The following is a 7,633-nucleotide window of genomic DNA, read 5'->3' as shown; positions in this document are numbered from 1 at the left end:
TTTGCTGGGGTCCTGCCATCCTTTTGCTAGGATGCTGATTGAAACCTCTACTTAGGAAAAGCATCGATCAATCTGTTCACATTAAATCTGCTCCGAGGAAAGGATAAATGTGGCACTGTAGAGGAATAAAGAGAAGGTTGGTGGTCATAGAGTACAAGGTGTGAGAAAGAAAATGATGCAAGAGGATGCTGGGAAGGGGTAGGGATCCAGAGAACAGAAAGTCTTCGATCAAAGTGATGTCTTAATGACAGCACTTTTAGACCACTGTGCTGATAAAAGAGATACAAAAGAAGGATGCATGCCCAGTGAGCCTGAATTGAAGTCACAGAGCAGGGTTCTGCGCACAGGCTGTGAGATAGCAGGGCTAAGTGCCAAGTGTCTGACAATAACAGTAGCCAGCTTTTCGCGGAGAAGGCAGGCTGGTGCTGCAGGTGGAGCTGTGTTCTGGAAGTCAAAGGAATGTGCTTCCATTCGCTGCTCAGCCATCAGCAGCTGCATGACCTTTGCCATTCTGGGCCTCAGCTTCCTCATCTGTGAAATGAGACGAGAGAAGTTTTCAACCCTTCCCATTATTACACAATTCTATAGGAGAAATTATTTATTGCTGAAGCAGTATAGGAGATCTTTCCGGAGAATAAAGAATGTGAATTCTTTGTCCAGTCTCAGAATCTAACACTCTAAAATTATTTATTTATTTATTTATTTAATTTTTTTTGTTGTTGCTATTTAAAAAAATATATATTTTATTGATTTCTTACAAAGAGGAAGGGAGAGAGATAGAGAGCTAGAAACGTCGATGAGAGAGAAACATCGACCAGCTGCCTCTTGCACACCCCCTACTGGGGATGTGCCCGCAACCAAGGTACATGCCCTTGACCGGAATCGAACCTGGGACCTTTCAGTCCGCAGACCGACGCTCTACCACTGAGCCAAACCGGCTTTGGCTAAAGTTATTTTTAGGACCTATTTTCTTTCTTTTTTTTTTTTTTTTTTTTTTGCTGCGAAAAGCTTTATTGTTCCATTTGGTCCAGTGCGGGGGAGAGGGTTCCAGGGTGGATAAAGGAATGACTAGTAGTTTCGGGAAGAGGCTCAGGCAAAAGCCAGAGACAGGGGGGGCGGGGGACCGCTGAAAGGCTTCTGGGCGCCAAAGGCTCCTAGTCGTCGTGCTTGAGGGTGAGCCTTTCAAAGAGGTACTCGCCCAGCCCGGCCTGGGGGCCGGCCAGCCTGCGGATGTTGGTCAGGTGGTCGCCCATCTTCTTGATCAGTTTCACCTCCTCGTCCAGGAAGTGGTTCTCCAGGAAGTCGCAGACGTGAGGGTCCGCGCGGGAAGAAGCCAGAGCGTGCAGCTCCAGAAGGGCCTGGTTCAGGCTCTTCTCCAACGCCAGGGCGGATTCCATGGCGTCCAGAGTTTTGGACCAGTCATCCTGGGGCGGTTTCTGCACGTCCTGGTAGAGAACGCGGCCGCCTCGCTGGTTCTGCAACTTGCGCAAACGCTCCGCGCCCTCCCGCTTCTTCTCCGCCAACTCGCGGAAGAAGTGGCCCACGCCCTCCAGGGCCACATCGTCGCGGTCCGAAATAGTAGCCCAGCCCGAGGTAGTTGTAGGAGGCCTTCAGGTACAGGTTGATGAGGCGGTTGACCGAAGCCTCCACGTCGGCGGAATAATTCTGACGAATTTGGGAGCTCATGGTTGTTCAGTAATGAGGCTTTCAGGTAGAAAAAAAACCAAAAAAACCGGTGTGTCGGCTGGTCCCGGAGGTGGCGCTGGCGGTGGTGACTGGATGAGACGCAGGAGAGTGGCCGGAGGCTGGAAGATCGGCGTCCCTGGGTCTGTTCCGTCCAAACACTGTTGAAGCAAGAGACAGATCCGGGACCTCCGAGCGCTGCTCAAGGACCTATTTTCAAGGTAAAGGTACCATAACATATTAGCTTCCTAGAGCTGCTATAGCAAATCACCACAAACTTTGTGGCTTATAACAACAGAAATTTATTCTCCTCTTCAGGAGGCCAGAAGTGTAAAATCAAGGTGTTAGCAGGCTGTGTTTCCTCTAAGGATGCTAAGATAGAACCCATCCGTGTCTCTTGTCATTCCTCGGCTTGTGGCAGCATAGCTCCAATATCTGCCTGTTGTCACAAGGCCTTCTCCTCCTATCTGTGTCCTTTGCTGTGTCTCATAAGCACAGTTGTCATTGGATTTAGGGCCCCACGTATATAGCCCAGAGTGATGTCAAATCAAGGTTCCTAATTTAATTACATCAGCAAAGATTCCTTTTCCAAATAAACTCACATTACAGGCTTGAGGGGTTAGGACACTAATACATCTTTGAGGGGCTACCATTTAATCCACGCTACAGATCGCTAGTGGTAAATATCCCAGCTTCCTTGTATAGGTCAAATATGCTAATGTTCAAAAGGTAAGGACTTTGGTGTGAAATAGTTTGCTCCCTAGTGGGAGTTTTTGGAAATTTGGAAGTAATAATGATTGATACACTACTTAGTGGCAGAGTGGGCAAGGATCTGGGATGCTCACTGTGCAGTATATTTCCTCATTAAGAGGAGCTGATCCATGTTTTATAACAAATTTTCAAAGCCCTACCCAGCTTGTGTACGTCCCCAAGGACATTGCTGTAGCTGAAAATCTGTTTATAGTGATTGGTTCTAGAACATATTTCTATTTTACAAACAACCAGGAGGTTATATCATCTGTGAATTTTATTTTAGAATAGGAGATTTATTTTAGAAAAGATTACATAATATTTATTCTCAAAGGGGGTTGTTGGGTCTGATAGGGTGAAAACTCACTTATATATAAAAAAGAAACCCTAAGATGTTTTTCTCAAAACTTCTTTTGAGTGAGTTTTCTATTTCATCAGCATTTCCTAAAGTAATTCCAGTTGTCAGCCTTTCCCTGAGTGAAGCATGCATAGATCTACTGTAACTCATGGCAGTGTCTTAGAGAGGTGTCTGGAGCTCCTGGGATGGGAACTGTGAATACTATGAAGCGAGACTTCTTTTCCATAGTCATGTTAGTTGGCAGTGGACATGGTGATCAGCTTCTCTGAAACTTAATTTTCCTATATTTCAAATAGGAATGTCAAATGGTAATGTGGATGAAAATGGGGTTCTACAGAAAGTACCCTGACAATGTGATCTGATCTAAATTCCTGACTGGGCAGGTCATGGTGGTTAGTCACACCCCAGACATATAACGTTTTAGTAAAAGGTTTATTATCTTTGTCTCAAGCAAGCCCAGTCCATTGTTTCTGTGCACATAGGTTAACACCCCTTTGAAATAAACTGTAACCACCCTCAAGATAGCACAAACCCCTGTTAATTATCCTGCAATCCAATTCCCTGCCTTGCCTTCTCCAGTCTTCCTTATGTTCCCTACTTAATGTCAAATGCAGTCAAGAAACAACAAAACTGTCCATCTCTGGAGCATCTGAGATCTTACTCTCCAGCATATGTCATTAGTTTGGCTCAAATAAATGCTTATAAAAATAGAAACAAATAGGGATGTCATACAGCAAGTCACTGTTGTTTACAAATTAATCTAAGTCCCCAAGTAAATGAATTATGAGAATAGCCCTAAATATTAATTGCCTACTGAGAAGTAGGAACTCTGAACAGAAGGAAGACTCAGCAAGGTTGATGTCCGTCTCTGTTCCGCCACCTACCAGGGCAAGTGTTTGGAGACAAGAAAGTGGGGGAGGATAATACCCACACTTGGAAACCAAACTCTCCAGTGGTGCTCCTGCAATTAACTCCATTAATGGCAGACTATGGCCCATGTGATGTCTGCTCTTTCCTCAGACTGACTGTCAAAACAATACCTTTTGGAAGAACTGGAGAAGGGAGCAAGGGAACCAGGCCTCACACATGCCACTCCTGGTGTCTGGTGGTCTTCAGACAGATTTCCTACTGTAGCCTAAAGGCTACAAAATCTGGCCTCCTAGCAAATCCTCCCCTTTCACTCCCCTCTGTTCTCAACGCCTTAGTCCTGGTCCTTGGAATGCCAACTATGCTTTATTGCCTGTGTCTCCCCTTGGAACTCTCTTATCCCAGACATTCTCATGCGTCGTATTTCATTTCTCATTGCTCCTTTCTTTCCTGGCTTCCTTATTATAAGATAGTACCCCCAGCCAATTATATTCCTTTCCTCTACTTGATTTTCCATCACAGCACCTGGCATTGTATTGCATGCGTATTTGCTAATTTGCTCATTGTCTCTGTCTCGTGGGAACATAAGACCCACAAGGGCAGGGACATGGCCTAGTTCTTTGCATTATCCTCTGTGCCTAGAACAAAAACTGGCGTTGAATGAGCTCCCACTAAATATTTGTTGACTTCTGCGTTTCACTCTTAATTGTTTCACTCTTAATATTTTTCATCAGAGTTGGAGTTCCAGGTTGGTACTTCTGCATGTGTTTTTTGTGATTTAAATGATGCATTTCTCTAGGGCCAAGAGCTTTGCCTTCATTTATGTTTTACTTTTTCAATTTCCTTTTGATGATTAACACATATCTTTTAAAAAATATATATTTTATTGATTTGTTTTTACAGAGAGGAAGAGAGAGGGTTAGAGTTAGAAACATTGATGAGAGAGAAACATCCATCAGCTGCCTCTTGCACACCCCCTACTGGGGATGTGCCCACAACCAAGGTACATGCCCTTGACCGGAATAGAACCTGGGACCTTTCAGTCCGAAGGCCGACGCTCTATCCACTGAGTCAAACCGGTTTCAGTATAACACATATCTTTGTCTAATAAGCTTTTGTTATTTCCATCCAAGCAATTAATTAATCATGATTTAAAGGACTAATTAGAAATTTGGCTACATCGTATGCTAGACTTCGAAGGTCTCCAAGCATGGCTCAGCTAATTCATTATACAAACTTTACAACCATAGACCACTAAACATAGACAAGATTAACAGAACCTTATAAGGGATTTACAGCAGACGATGGAAACATGGACTCCCTGAGTTGTTGATTATTTATGCTATGTTGGGAAAAAAATGGTTACCAGTTACCATAATGTAATTACGGTTACCGGATATAAACTGTAAATCCGTGAGGGTAATGATCCTTTTCATCTTGCTGTCCTCTGTATCTTCATGATATATGTAACTATCTCAGGCACATGTAAACTAATCAGTGAAATTCTGCAGCACCCCAAAGAATAAATTATATATTTTTGCTGATCTGACAAAAAATACATATACATTTTATTGATTTACAAATATAATAATAACAATAGTAATTACCTTTTTGCTCCAAAGTGACTTTTAAAAAAATCAAGTATCTATTTTTATATATAAAGATTTCTGGTATTAAGAATTGATGTGACCAATATGACAAAACTCTATTATATGACCTATATATTTATGGTTCAAGCAAGACATGGCATTCACACTGGATGGCTATTGTTGTTTGGCTGTTGTTATTTTTTTAAATTTAACAATCTAAGGGGAAAGAGGTCAGTGCCCTAATTAAATAGTCAGATAATGCATGTTTTAAAAATGCTTGCAGCCCCAGCCAGTTTGGCTAAGTGGATAGAATTTTGGCTTGTGGACTGAAGGGTCTCAGGTTTGATTCTGGTCAAGGGCACATGCCCTGGTTGCAGGCTTGATCCCCAGTAGGGGGTTTGTAGGAGGCAGCTGTTCAATGAATCTCTCTTATCACTGATGTTTTTATCTCTCTCTCTCTCCCTTTCTCTTTGAAGTCAATACAAATATATTTTTAAAAATTATTGCAGCACACAGATTGAAAATCTCTGCTATAGTAAATTGAATGGTGAGCCCCAAGACAAACATCTATGTCCTAATCCTTAGAGCCTATGATTATTATCTTATATGGCAAAAGATATGATTAAGTTAAGGATCTTGAATGGGGAGCTTTTCATGCATTAGCCAAGTGAATCCTAAATGCAGTCACATATACTCTTATAAGAGAGGAACATGGAAGACACAGATAACCAAGAAGTCAATGAGTGTTGTGGTCACAAGTCAAGAAATGCCGACAGCTACTCCAAGTTGGAAAAGACAAAGAACAAATCCTGCCCTATAGTTACTGGAAGAGTGTGGCCCTGCTGACACCTTGATTTCAGGTTTCTTGCCTACAGGAGCAATGAGAAAATAAATGTCTGTTATTTAAAGATACCCAGCTTGTGGTGAGTTGTTACAGCATCCATAGGAAACTAATGCACTCAGTCACAGAGTCTCTTTTTAAAAAAATAATTGAGTTGCCACAATTTTGTTAAGGACTTAAAATATATATATTGATTTCAGAGAGGAAGGGAGAGGGAGAAAGAGATAGAAACATCATTGATGAAAATCATTTATCAGCTGCCTCCTGCACACCCCCTACTGGGGATCGAGCCCACAATCTGCGCATGTGCCTGACAGAATCTAACTATATCCTCCTGGCTCATAGGTCAACGCTCAACCACTGAGCACACTGCCTGGGCTTTAAGGGCCTTTCTTAATCTTTTGGCATTCTAATCAGCCTTTTATTCTGATTTTGTCATTATTGATAATCTTATCTTTCTCCATTGTAAACTGGTAGTGCCCTGCCAGATCCTCATTCATCAACGGCTATTGTTTGTTATGTGGGCGGTAGTCTTGCTGCCTGTTAGGGTGAGGATTAATTTTATAAAAACGCTCCTAATGATCCACCCTTTGCAAATACTGACAAATAATGACCACTTGTGCTTCCTTGACCAATTCATAAATGGAAAGTATTATAAGAATAGAGGACTTACCAGAACTCATTGGAGAGATTATGAATTCAAAGAGATCCATGTGGACTTGGTAGAATAGTCAGAAAAGTCTACAAATACATACTTGGTCTGTGTGCTGAAAGATAGACCTGGATTGGATTAGAGCATTCTAGGACTTAGGTGGTTTATGATCTGAGTCACTTTCACAGCCAACTTCATTTGGTAGGGTGCCATTAAACGCTTCACTCAGTCAAGCTATGTCTAAGGTTAGGAGGCCCACTTGGCTTCAGTGATGAAGACAGAGTAGAAAATAGAAGAAGCAAGTCTAGGTGGAGTTTCTATCCCATATTTTCATTCTGTTTACCGTCTTTTTCTGAGTGGCTGGTGAGTGGCAGATGGGCACCACTTAATTACCTCAGCAGATAGGAAGTGAGAAGGGTAAGCCCAGTGTTCAGCTGTCAGGCTCAGTGGCATGTGCTGCTCCCTCCACCTACTGAGCTCAGCTGTGCTCTGCCACTCTGAGCGGGCCCTGGAGTCCTGACCCAACACAACAAATTAATAGTATTTTGTAGCTACATTCTTCACACAGCCTGTCAATTAAGATTATATAAATTGAACCTAATTTTCCTACAGCATGTCTAAAAATCTAGATCAAGTCCAGGCCAATTAGATTTTTTAGATTTGTGGCTCTCAACATTCTTGTTTTTTTCCTAAACGATTATAACACCCCTCCACTCCAATTCAACCAGGTGTGGCTATCTTAGTATTTCTTTTTAAAAATTAAATTTTATTTTATTTTTCAAAATTGGATTTATTGGGTGACACTGGTCAACAAAATAATACAGGTTTCTGGTGCACAATTCTGCAATATATCATCTACACACTATGTTGTGTGTTCACCACCCCAAGTCAAG

At 42.2% G+C, this 7,633-nt stretch overlaps 1 pseudogene across 1 annotated transcript; it reads right to left on the bottom strand.

Moving 5' to 3' along the window:
- Positions 1-966: 966 nt before the first annotated feature.
- Positions 967-1,880, bottom strand: LOC311625269 (ferritin light chain-like; annotated as a pseudogene). Its single transcript has one exon. The product of its transcript is annotated as a ferritin light chain-like (transcript).
- Between the last annotated feature and the right edge of the window lie 5,753 nt (positions 1,881-7,633).

The sequence above is a fragment of the Pipistrellus hanaki genome (genome assembly GCF_964339955.1).
Source record: "Pipistrellus hanaki genome assembly, chromosome: 7".
NCBI lineage: Eukaryota > Metazoa > Chordata > Mammalia > Chiroptera > Vespertilionidae > Pipistrellus > Pipistrellus hanaki.
The sequence above is the reverse complement of the archived record's forward strand: the minus strand, read 5'-3'. Positions and strand labels throughout refer to the sequence as shown.